This window comes from Pelobates fuscus, chromosome 4 (genome assembly GCF_036172605.1).
Source record: "Pelobates fuscus isolate aPelFus1 chromosome 4, aPelFus1.pri, whole genome shotgun sequence".
NCBI classification, from domain to species: domain Eukaryota; kingdom Metazoa; phylum Chordata; class Amphibia; order Anura; family Pelobatidae; genus Pelobates; species Pelobates fuscus.
In genome coordinates, this window is record NC_086320.1 from 326,014,790 (window position 1) to 326,027,407 (window position 12,618).

A 12,618-nucleotide genomic window follows, 5' to 3' on the forward strand; every position below is an offset into this window, starting at 1 on the left:
GTGTGGAAGCAACCTGCCGTATATCATTGGCAAAAACACTAAAAACTTCCTTTACCTCTGAAACCTCATTGCAAGCCAAGTAATTTGTCCTTAGATGGACAAGTACATCCAATTCCCCTTCCTGCTCTGCTCGCTTAACAATCTTACAAATACGTCTCCTGTCTCTGTGACCAGTAGCTCTGGGAAGACATCTCACAAGATCACCATTGTCCATCTCCACACCTTTTATGATAGAATCCCCCAACAACAACTGCTTTCTATTAGGCCTCACCATAGTCTCCAAGCCTGTCTCCACAACACCACTACCCTCATTGACTGAGCCTGTCTCCACAACACCACTATCCTCAGTGCCTGAGCCTGTCTCCACAACACCACTACCCTCAGTACCTGAGCCTGTTCCACAACACCAATACCCTCAGTACCTGAGCCTGTCTCCATAACATTACATAATATTACACTCTGAAAGTGCAGAAAACGAATTATGTAGAGCAACAGACTGTGCAATATGCCTTTTATCCACAACTCTAAGTCTACCAGATCTTACAGTAATCCGTCTGCCATTCCTAGTATGTCTCTGCGGCAGTGGCTTTGCAGCAGTTCCAACCTGAGTTTGTTTACCAGATAATTTACAAATCTCAGACTTCAAAAATACAATCTCCTGCCGCATAATAGAGAACTGTCTACAGATTAGACAGCATCCAAATCTCCCAAAAATGGAACGTGAAAAAAAAATGCATAACAATTATTACACTGAATTAAGTCTGCCATTTCAATCAGGTGAATAATTCAAACCAAACAAATCTTAAATCTTTAATTTTTTTGTCCTCCTGAATACCTCAGATTATCTCCAGTTTATCTCCAGAATATTTCCAATCACACACTTTGTAGCAGCACTTAGAAGCAGTTGCCAAGCTCTATTAGCCAAGCTAATATCTACAACCCTTATATACACTCCTAAAGGCCCAGTTTCAAAAATCAAATAAATTAAAGGGACTCTCCAGTGAGCCCCTGTTTACTCACCTGGTTCCAGCGCCGGGAGCCTCGTGAAGCCACGCCCCCTATTTCGTCAAAATGACGAAATAGGCGGGCGCGAGCAGGGAGCAATCAGACGCTTCCATTTGGAAGCGTCATTGCTTCCTTGTGCGCATGCGCGCACATACTTCAGAGGGCGGCATTCATGCTCGCGGTCTTTGCCCACCCCCCTCCTCTGCTGACAGGCTGGAGAGAGAAGGCGCGCACACAGTGCCTTCTCTCTCCAGCACACGTCAGACGTATTTTCAAACGTCTGACGTGTACAGGGCCCTGCATGTCTGAGTGACGGCCACTGGAGGTATTCCTATCAATCAATGTAAATACTGTATTTTCTCTGAAAATACAGTGTTTACATGAGAAAGGCTGCAGGGAGCTATAGATCTCACCTGAACAAATACATTAAGCTGTAGTTGTTCAGGTGACTATAGTGTCCCTTTAACTAGTTTGTTTTGGAACAGTTAACTCCGTATGTTACTTTCCAGGAGCCCAATGACAGAGTCTAAAGGCCTGCTTTTAAGCTGCACTGTTCCCTGGTATTTGGGATAAACTACCGAGTCACAGGACCTGTAGGCAAAAAGCTAGACCTGAGAGCCAAAAAGTGTCTTTATAAAGAGAGAATCAGGAGTAGGCAGATTGATTTATTCCTACCTACTCAGTAGACAAAGTGGGAAGAGGGATTGATTTGTGTCTGTAAAATTGATCAGGCAGGAAAATCGATTCCTTCCTGAAGGATGGTCCTGGTCCCTAGTGACAGAGGAGAAGGAATAGACAACATAGCATGAAAAGTCTTGATGTCAAGTCAGGGACCTGTCACATCACTAAACTGTTCTGTGTCCTCTCCTCCAACTGCATTGTATAACATTCATACAGGGTTAGTTACAAAAGTGAGAATTCAGAGTGAATACAAAGTGAGTTTAAAATTTAAGAACAGAGTAGCCAAACAGAGAGCATAGCTGACTTTTTTCCAGTACCGCTATTCACCTTAAATTTGAAATTCACTTTGAATTCACTTTGACTTCTCACTTTAGTGAATAACTCTGATGATTTCATTTTACTGCAAACACTCCTTGCAACCAATTTTTACTATTTTAGAAAGACATTGTACTCCTACCTCATTAACTCTAACTACATACCACTACCCTTAGTATGTAACGGCCCTCACAACATTCTGTTCCTGTATGTTTGACTTGTCATATTGCAACTTCTAGTTTGCTACTTCACCAATTCCACAGTGCTGCATAATATGTTGGTGCTTCATGAATAATAGTGATTATTTTCTCCTGGTGGAAATGTAAAAATGCTTGTACTACACATACTGGCTACTTGTCTTTGGTGTCTTCAGAAGCAGGACACTTGAGAACAAATCTGGCACAGTTGGACATGTCCTTAAAAAATAGGACTGTCACACTGGATTTGAGAAATTTTGTAGGCATACAATCCATATTTGTTTCTATAGAACTTCCAATTTATCTCATTAATGCCGTTACGGCACACTGTGCCGCCCTGCATTTTGTGGGCTTAAATGCCATTATGGCGTCATAGTACACTGTAATGGTTTGCAGCCCCTGTGGCATGGGATACTTATCTTTACCGGTGATTGCGATCAGAGGACTACCGGACAACCCAGGAAGTCCCCCCGCAGCGAATCTTCAGGGCCATGTTATACAAAAAGGTAGAGGAAAGCAACACCTTATGGACATACTCCGATGTCCTCAGATCCGGGTCAGATTGTGTCAATATAATAAAAAAGGTTCAGGAAATGGAATATAGTGTAGTATATTGATATTATAGGTGAAGCAAGAAAAATAAATGCACTCACAATATTTTGGAGTTCATAATCAGCTCAAAATATATGCACCTGGGCGTGCATATATATATTTGCACCTCTGCTCATACACACAATCTAACTCTCACCATCAACAATTTTCCAGAGCTGCACCATTTCTATGAAACTCCCTTCCCCACTCCATTAGCCTTCCACCCGGTTTCCATTCTTTTATAAAAAATACTGAAAACTTGAGTCTTCAAGAAGGCACGCACTTATCTTTTTATCTAATTTCCATACAGTTTACTTGTAACTTGAGAACTCATAATCCTAAAGATTACATTGTATCTGGCAACTCAATCCCCATGTGTGATTATACATGTTGTTTTGTTCTTGTGGTGGAGGATTTTTAGGGGCCATAGATGGCTTCTAATGACAGATATATTTAGATGCGACCCCTGTTTTTGTTCGTTTGGGAGTTTCCACATGAATGCACAATAGCAGAAGTTTACCAGTAGTAACAGTAATAAAAGTAGAGGTACTCAGAGGTGGAGAGCAAAATGAGGTTTTGCTGAATCCACATAGCTTGGGTGGCATATCCTCCACCAAGGGATACAATGTAAGATTATATTTTAATGCTACGTACATATTTATGTATTATCTGTACAAAATTATGTGACTTTATTAATTAATATTTGAGGGACCTTCTTGACAAGTCCAGCTAATTTAATTTGCAAGCCTGAAACCCTGTAACTTTCCAAAACACCACAAACTGTACATGGGGATTACTGTTGTACTTGTGAGACTTTACTGAATACAAATATTAGTGTTTTAAAACAGTAAGGGGTATCATGTTGATGATATAATCAGTAAAAGTGCAGTTTGCGTGTGGAAAATGCAAAGAAAAAAAATATGAACACTAACTTTGGCCAGGGTTTGTGACTAAGTGGCTACTACAAAAGACTATACATACTCCATTTTGAAAACTCTGGGTTGTCTACTTTTGCAGATGGTATGCCATGATGGGGGTAATTCTCAAAGGCAACATAACAAATCTGGAAAATTTCAATTCGCAAAAAGTGAAATGGGCAAGCCTTATTTTTGACCCTGTAACTTTCCAAAACCCCGTAAAACCTTGACATGCAGGTGTACTGTTGTACTTGTGAAACGTTGCTGAATATAAATATGAGTGTTTTAGAGCTGTAAAACACATTATGTTTAAAACAGTAAAATGTATCATGGCAACGATATCATTGGTAAAAAGGCAATTTTCTGGTGAAAAATACAAAAAGTGAATATGAATGCTAACTTTGGCCAGGGTTTGTGACTAAGTGGTTACTAAATAATATTGGGTGTACTCCGTTTAGAATACCCTGGGTTGTCTAATTTTGCAAATAGTGTGCCATGATGTGGGTAATTTTCATTCCTGGGCTGCCATATGGTCTCAAAGACAACATAGGCCCAGCAAACCAAACTGGTAAATCTGTGTAAAAACTGAAAAGGGAAAAGCACTATATTTAACCCTGTTATTTTTTTTTAAAACCAATAAAACCTGTAAATGAGATGTTGTACTCATGAGATGTTGCTGAACACAAATATGTGCATTTTATTGTATTAAATGCTAACATTAGTATGACATTCACAGTTAAAATGCCATGGTGAACTTCAAAAATAAAAACAATTATTATTTTTCTCGCACTTTTTAGATTTTATTCATATTAAAATTATGTTACATATATAAATATGTGATGTGAATTATGTGAAGTGAAAGCCCTGTCTCTCCTGAACACAATAATAATATACAATAAGGGTGGGTACACTTAATATGATGTAGTAAATTATGGTTGAACAGACATATAGCGTAAATTCTAGGTTTTGTTCCATCCTTAAGGGATTAAGTCGTGTATTTTCAAACGTTACTATGCAGTGTTTACTTACAAAGTTTACAGTCTCAGAAATACAATGGACAGTATAGCAGAATATTGAATTGACAACTACATAAAGCAGAATACAGAGACCATATGTTGGGCTTCGTTCTTCATTGGCTAAATTGCTGTAGGATGAGATACAAATATTGAGTTGCTAGATTATGAAAAACATTGAATGCCTGTTATTACCAGAGGATTATCTCAATGACCATTCATCACAACAGAATGTATTATAAGCTTGTCAAACATACAAAAGCCCGAGACTACTTACTGTATTTTTATCGTGCGATGGAAACAAAACAATGACTGGTATACGTCAAAAAGAAATCCAAATGCATTATTATTTGTAAATTAAAAATCATATAAACTGTGTTGGAGATTGTCAACAGAAAATAGTTAAAGTGCAGATCAAATAGTAACAAAATATGGAAGAAATGTAAAAAATAATCATTCTATTATCATGAATTACGGACTTTATGGATATGTTCTGTAAAAAACATATATATGTATAAATGTTACCTGAAGTGTTCAAAATGTTCAAGTTCACAATAACTGGTATATTTGGTATTTGCTTGCTTTGTAGATTGTCAAAGGAAAACTCCAGTGCCAGGAAAACAATCCGTTTTCCTGGCACTGCAGGTTCCCTCTCCCTCCCACCCAGGCCCGGACTGGCCATCGGGCACACCGGGCAAATGCCCGGTGGGCCGCGATGGCCGAGGCCGGCAGGGGAGATCACAGGATCTCCCCTGCCAGCCCCAGCAGGGCCAGCGCGCTACCCGAGCGCCGGCCCTGCTCTGAGCCTCCATGGGCCGGTGGGGATATCAAAGATCTCCCTCACCGGCCCAGAGACACTGACAGGCGGCCGCCGGCTGTGGGGTGTGAGGGAGGCAGCAGAGAGGACCGGCGGAGTTCTATCCAGCAGCTCCGCCGGGTCCTCTCGCGAGATCTGAGTGTTGCCGCGGTTACCGCGGCAACGCTCAGATATCGCGAGAGTGAACTCTAGCCGGCAGGTTAGAGTTCACTCTCACCACTGGACCACCAGGGAAGGAAGATGCAGAAAGGATCCCCCCCCAGGCAGAACGGCTCCCCCCCTCCCATGCTAAAGGTAAGAAGGGAGGGGGGGATATAACTTTTTTTTTTTAATTATTAATAAAATATTTAAATTAAAAAAAATAATTATTAATTATTAATAATATATTTAAATTAAAATATTTAAATTAAAAAAAAAAATCACACCAACAGCCCCCTCACACACACACATCACCCCCAGACACACACAGCCCCCCCCATACACACACAGCCCCCCCATACACACACAGCCCCCCCCAGACACACACAGCCCCCCCAGACACACACAGCACCCAAACACACACAGCCCCCCCAGACACACACAGCCCCCCCCCAGACACACACAGCACCCCCAGACACACACAGCACCCCCCAGACACACACAGCACCCCCCAGACACACACAGCACCCAAACACATACAGCACCCAAACACATACAGCACCCCCAGACACACACAGCCCCCCCAGACACACACAGCACCCCCAGACACACACAGCACCCAAACACATACAGCAGCCCCAGACACACACAGCACCCCCAGACACACACAGCCCCCCCAGACACACACAGCCCCCCCAGACACACACAGCACCCCCCCCAGACACACACAGCACCCCCCAGACACACACAGCACCCCAAACACACACAGCACCCAGACACACACAGCACCCAGACACACACAGCCCCCCCAGACACACACAGCCCCCCCAGACACACACAGCACCCCCAGACACACACAGCACCCCCAGACACACACAGCGCACCCAGACACACACAGCGCACCCAGACACTCACAGCGCACCCAGACACACACAGCGCACCCAGACACTCACAGCGCACCCAGACACTCACAGCGCACCCAGACACTCACAGCGCACCCAGACACTCACAGCGCACCCAGACACTCACAGCGCACCCAGACACACACAGCGCACCCAGACACACAGCGCACCCAGACACACAGCGCACCCAGACACACAGCGCACCCAGACACACAGCGCCCTCAGACACTCAGCACACATCACCTTCAGACACACACATCACCTTCAGACACACACAGCACCCTCACTCACAGACAGCACCCTCACTCACAGACAGCACCCTCACTCACAGACAGCACCCTCAGACAGACAGCACCCTCGCTCACACACATACACATATATAAAATAACCCTCAGTGAGTTAACAGACAAAGAAAATTAGAAACCTAGAATGTGACGGCAGATAAAAACACCCTCACACACAGCACCCCTCTTAAATACACACACACTGCGCCCCTCACACATACAATACACACACACACACACACAAACACACACTACAGCACCCCTCACACTGCACCACCACACACATTACGCTCCAGATACACGCTAGATCCCTTACCCTATATGCACTCTTAATCCTCTATATATATATATATATATATACACACACACACTCTCCTATACACACTCTGGGTCCTTTACACACTAGATCTCCTACACACCCTCTCTACAACCCCTACACACACTACGTCACCTATACACACACACACACACACACACTACAGCCTGTATGCACACACTCGCTACATCCCCTATAACACTATGCCCCCTATACACACACTATCTACAGCCCCTAGCCACACATATTACACCACAAACACAAATGAAATTGACCTATTTACACAATACCACACCACACTCTACACACACGCAATTTCACAAGCAGGCTCCAAACACATGCACCATACACTTTCCTGGCCCAATTGTCCTCTGGTATCCCACTTGTGGAGACACCAGAGACAATTTAAAAGCAAACACAGCGCAAGCCTTTTTCTAATGCCAGAGCTCTTCAGCGCGGCTCTGCGCATTGAACCAACTTGCTCACTTTGAGAGGGGGTGTGCTTGTCATTAGTGATGACAAAACACACCCTCTCTGGCCCCGCCCCCTTCTTAGGGGCCGCTCTGATTGAAAAATGCCCGGGCCTAATTTTTTTCCCAGTCCGGCCCTGCTCCCACCCCCCAATCCCCAGTTGCTAAAGGGGTGAAAACCCCTTCAGTCAGGGCCGGACTGGGGATACAAAGCAGCCCTGGGTAAAAAAATCTATGCCAGCCCCATAAGTCATTGCGCCATATATTGTCGCATGTAATATGTAAGGCTATGTCTTGCCACCCCAGATGATTGAGTAATTATATATATATATATATATATATATATATATATATATATATATATATATAAATACCAAAAATTCCTGCACTCCACCCAAAACAAAGCGGTATAATGCCCGGTGCTAAATCCAAACATGGAAATATAAAGCAAAGTGAAAACGGAAAGCACTCCAAGGACTTCTTAAAATATAACTTTTATTCGGTCAAAATAAAACGGTCAACGTTTCAGCCCGATATACTCAGGCTTTCCTCAGGACACATCACACAACAAACAATAACCCCATGTTATATAGCATAAAACATAATGCTTACTTACCCCCACCTGTGTTGCATCCGACTCTCAGGGCGACCGGAACGAGACTGCCGCGGGCTGATGACGCGAGTCACAAGCCACGTGGTGTCGCGCTCAATGACGCAACCCCGGAGTCGTTGCCATGGATATCTGCATATACAAATAATAAAAACTTTAAAAACAACCCTGTAAATGAAATTATAATAGAAGCTGCAACTGTACTGTCGATAGGGATCCTAAACAGGCATATATACTCTCTCCAATGGCAAAATTAGACCTTTAAATATATTCAAGATCGGAGTGACCACATTCTAATACTCATCAAAGAAGATAGTTGTGATAATACTATGCGAGCATACATAACAGTTGATGCAAAACAAGGGATCTAAATACATTGAATATTACTTTAGTGCACTATATAGATAGTGAAATAATTTAAGGGAAAACTGTCAATGTTTTATAATGGCTGCCATGATGCTGCAACCAGACCAAACAACGGACTCCTACTTCCATGATTCCCATCCTCTCAAAAAGTACTAATTAACTACCCATTAATCCTCCAATCCATTTTTGTTGGAGTAGATTATGGAATAGGATGTATATTTATCTATGTTTATTATGCAGTACAAGGGTATTTTCACTATATGGTAATGACCAATGTCTGGTACTGATATGCAGTCTGTATTTACTGGTTCATGTTGAATTTGTGGTTCTAGGATAACTGTTGGAGGATTAATGGGTAGTTAATTAGTACTTTTTGAGAGGATGGGAATCATGGGAGTAGGAGTCTGGTTTGGTCTGGTTGCAGCATCATGGCAGCCATTATAAAACATTGACAGTTTTCCCTTAAATTATTTCACTATCTATATAGTGCACTAAAGTAATATTCAATGTATTTAGATCCCTTGTTTTGCATCAACTGTTATGTATGCTCGCATAGTATTATCACAACTATCTTCTTTGATGAGTATTAGAATGTGGTCACTCCGATCTTGAATATATTTAAAGGTCTAATTTTGCCATTGGAGAGAGTATATATGCCTGTTTAGGATCCCTATCGACAGTACAGTTGCAGCTTCTATTATAATTTCATTTACAGGGTTGTTTTTAAAGTTTTTATTATTTGTATATGCAGATATCCATGGCAACGACTCCGGGGTTGCGTCATTGAGCGCGACACCACGTGGCTTGTGACTCGCGTCATCAGCCCGCGGCAGTCTCGTTCCGGTCGCTCTGAGAGTCGGATGCAACACAGGTGGGGGTAAGTAAGCATTATGTTTTATGCTATATAACATGGGGTTATTGTTTGTTGTGTGATGTGTCCTGAGGAAAGCCTGAGTATATCGGGCTGAAACGTTGACCGTTTTATTTTGACCGAATAAAAGTTATATTTTAAGAAGTCCTTGGAGTGCTTTCCGTTTTCACTTTGCTTTATATATATATATATATATATATATATATATATATATATATATATATATATATATATTGCTTTTTCTAATATAATATATTGGTCCTTTCAGAGTAAAACATTTAATTATACAGTAAGCATACTCACATGCAGACACAGACAATCTCACTGACACACACAAGCTCATTGATACACAGCCTCATAGACAAACAATTTCACTAATATACATAAGCTCATTGACATAAAAACACAAGCTCACTCACTAGCAGACACACACACACACACATGCAAGCAAGCAAACTCACTAGCAGGCGCACACACACACAGCTTAATGTAGTGGTTCTGGTGTCTATAGCCTGTCCCTGCAGGCTTTTGAATGTAAACACTGACTTTTCAGAGAAAAGGCAGTGTTTACATTGCTTCCTAGTGACACCTCTAGTGACAGACACTCAGACGGTCACTAGAGGCGCTTCCTGTGTCAGTGCGGATTGGCTGAGATCATCAAGCTTGATGATCTCAGTCATAGAGGCAGAGACCAGCATGACGTTGGGAAAAAAAAAAAAAGTGAGTAAAACACTATTTTTACAAACACACACAGACACTACGACTGACACACACACACACCATGACAGACATACACACACCATGACACAGACAGACACACACACAGCATGACACAGACAGACACACTCCCACTGACATACATACTTGTTGCTACCTGTGTGGGTGGGTGGGCAGACTGATAGGTGCCCCTCCCCTTCTGTGCCCTCTTTTGGCCCCTGTCCTCCTGTGTGCTTTTTAGCCCCTTCCCCTCCTGTGCCCTTATAAAGCACCCTCCCTTCCTGTGCCCTCTTTAGCCCCCTCCCGTGCCCTCTTTAGCCACCTCCCTTCCTGTGCCCTCTTTAGCCCCATCCCGTGCCCTCTTTAGCCCCCCTTCCGACTTGTACCCTCTTCAGCCCCTTTTGTGCTCATCTTTTGGCCCCTCTCCCCCTCCTGTGCCCTTTGTTACCCTCCCCCCTCCTGTGCCCTTTGTTACCCCCCCTCCCCTCCTGTGCCCTTTGTTACCCCCCCTCCCCTCCTGTGCCCTTTGTTACCCCCCTCCCCTTCCTGTGCCCTTTGTTACCCCCCTCCCCTTCCTGCGCCCTTTGTTACCCCCCCTCCCCTCCTGTGCCCTTTGTTACCCCCCTCCTGTGCCCTTTGTTACCCCCCCTCCCCTCCTGTGCCCTTTGTTACCCCCCCTCCCCTCCTGTGCCCTTTGTTACCCCCCCTCCCCTCCTGTGCCCTTTGTTACCCCCCACCCTCCCCTTCCTGTGACCTTTGTTACCCCCTCCCCCTCCCCCTCCCCTCCTGTGCTCACCTTCCAGCCCAGCCAGCCTTCCTGAAGCTCTTCTTGCGGCCGCAGGGGAAGCTCTTCTTGCGGCCGCTGGGGGAGCAGGCTGTTCTGTCTCTGCTCCCCCTCCCTCGCGCGCAGCTTAATGAGACCGGGGCCGGAATATGACGTCATATTCCGGCGCCGGTCTCTTTCTAGCGCGCGAGGGAGGGGGAGCAGAGACAGAACAGCCTGCTCCCCCAGCGGCCACAAGAAGAGCTTCCCCTGCGGTCGCAAGGAGAGCTTCCCCTGCGGCCGCCATCCAAGCTCTCCATGCGGCCGCAGGACATCCACATGTCTCCCCGGCCCCAGGTGCCGACGGCCCACCGGGAAATTTCCCGGTATCCCGGTGGGCCAGTCCGGCCCTGCCTTCAGTCACTTACCCCTTCAGTCACTTACGCTGTCTCATCCTCCGCGACACTCCTCCTTCTGACTGCGTCGGCCAGTGGGCGAGACTGATCCCGCCCACCGGCCGAGGAGACCTAATGCGCATTAGGTCTCCCCATAGGAAAGCATTGAAAAATATTTTCAATGCTTTCCTATGGGGAATTGAGCGACGCTGGAGGTCCTCACACAGCGTGAGGATGTCCAGCGACGCTCTAGCACAGATAATCTGTGCTATGAGTCAGGAAGTTCCCTCTAGTGGCTGTCTAGTAGACAGCCACTAGAGGTGGAGTTAACCCTGCAAGGTAATTATTGCAGTTTATAGAAAACTGCAATAATTACAGTTGCAGGGTTAAGAGTAGTGGGAGTTGGCACCCAGACCACTCCAATGGGCAGAAGTGGTCTGGGTGCCTGGAGTGTCCCTTTAAGATCATGCTCATATTTATTTTATTTAAAGATTGATTACATCATATTAAGGCTTTTATTTAATTTATTTGAATGTAGATAAATCATCTGAAAAAGTGTTTTCAGAATGGAATAATGTCTGATTCTGATTCAAACTAACTATATTGAGGCCTAAATTTGGGGATGCAATTCCAACAAACCTTGTACCACTTACATATTAATTCAGATTCACTGGACTATTTTCAGGGTCCTTTAGCAATTCCTTGAACTATTTTCATATTGTGTGTATCATATTAAAGTAGCACATAAGGCACCATAGCCACTACTGCCCACTGTAGCAGTAAAACTATTTTAGTATAGTTTCACTAAAGATTTTTGTCACATTTTCAGATTGCTTGTACCACATTCATAGACATAGAAACATTTACAGATTAATTTGCGTCGTGTTTAGAATACCTCGACCATGACTAGACCATTTCCAGGTTTCTTGTTCCACGTTCGTATTCACTGTACCATGTTTAGATTACATCAGCCATTTTCAGACTACTTGCATCATGTTGAAATTACTTGACCAATGTACACATTTACTAGACCATTTTCAGATTGTTTATGCCGTGTTCAGATTCACTTGGCCATTTACAATATTCTTTTACCATGCTAAGGTATAATCGTTAATTATCAGACTGTTTGTACCATGTTGATGATTGCTATTATTATCACTACCATTCCATTTGTTGATCCATAATATATATTTTAAATATATTGTAAATGTCTAATTGATGCATTACTTTTCTTAGCTTTCTAAATATTT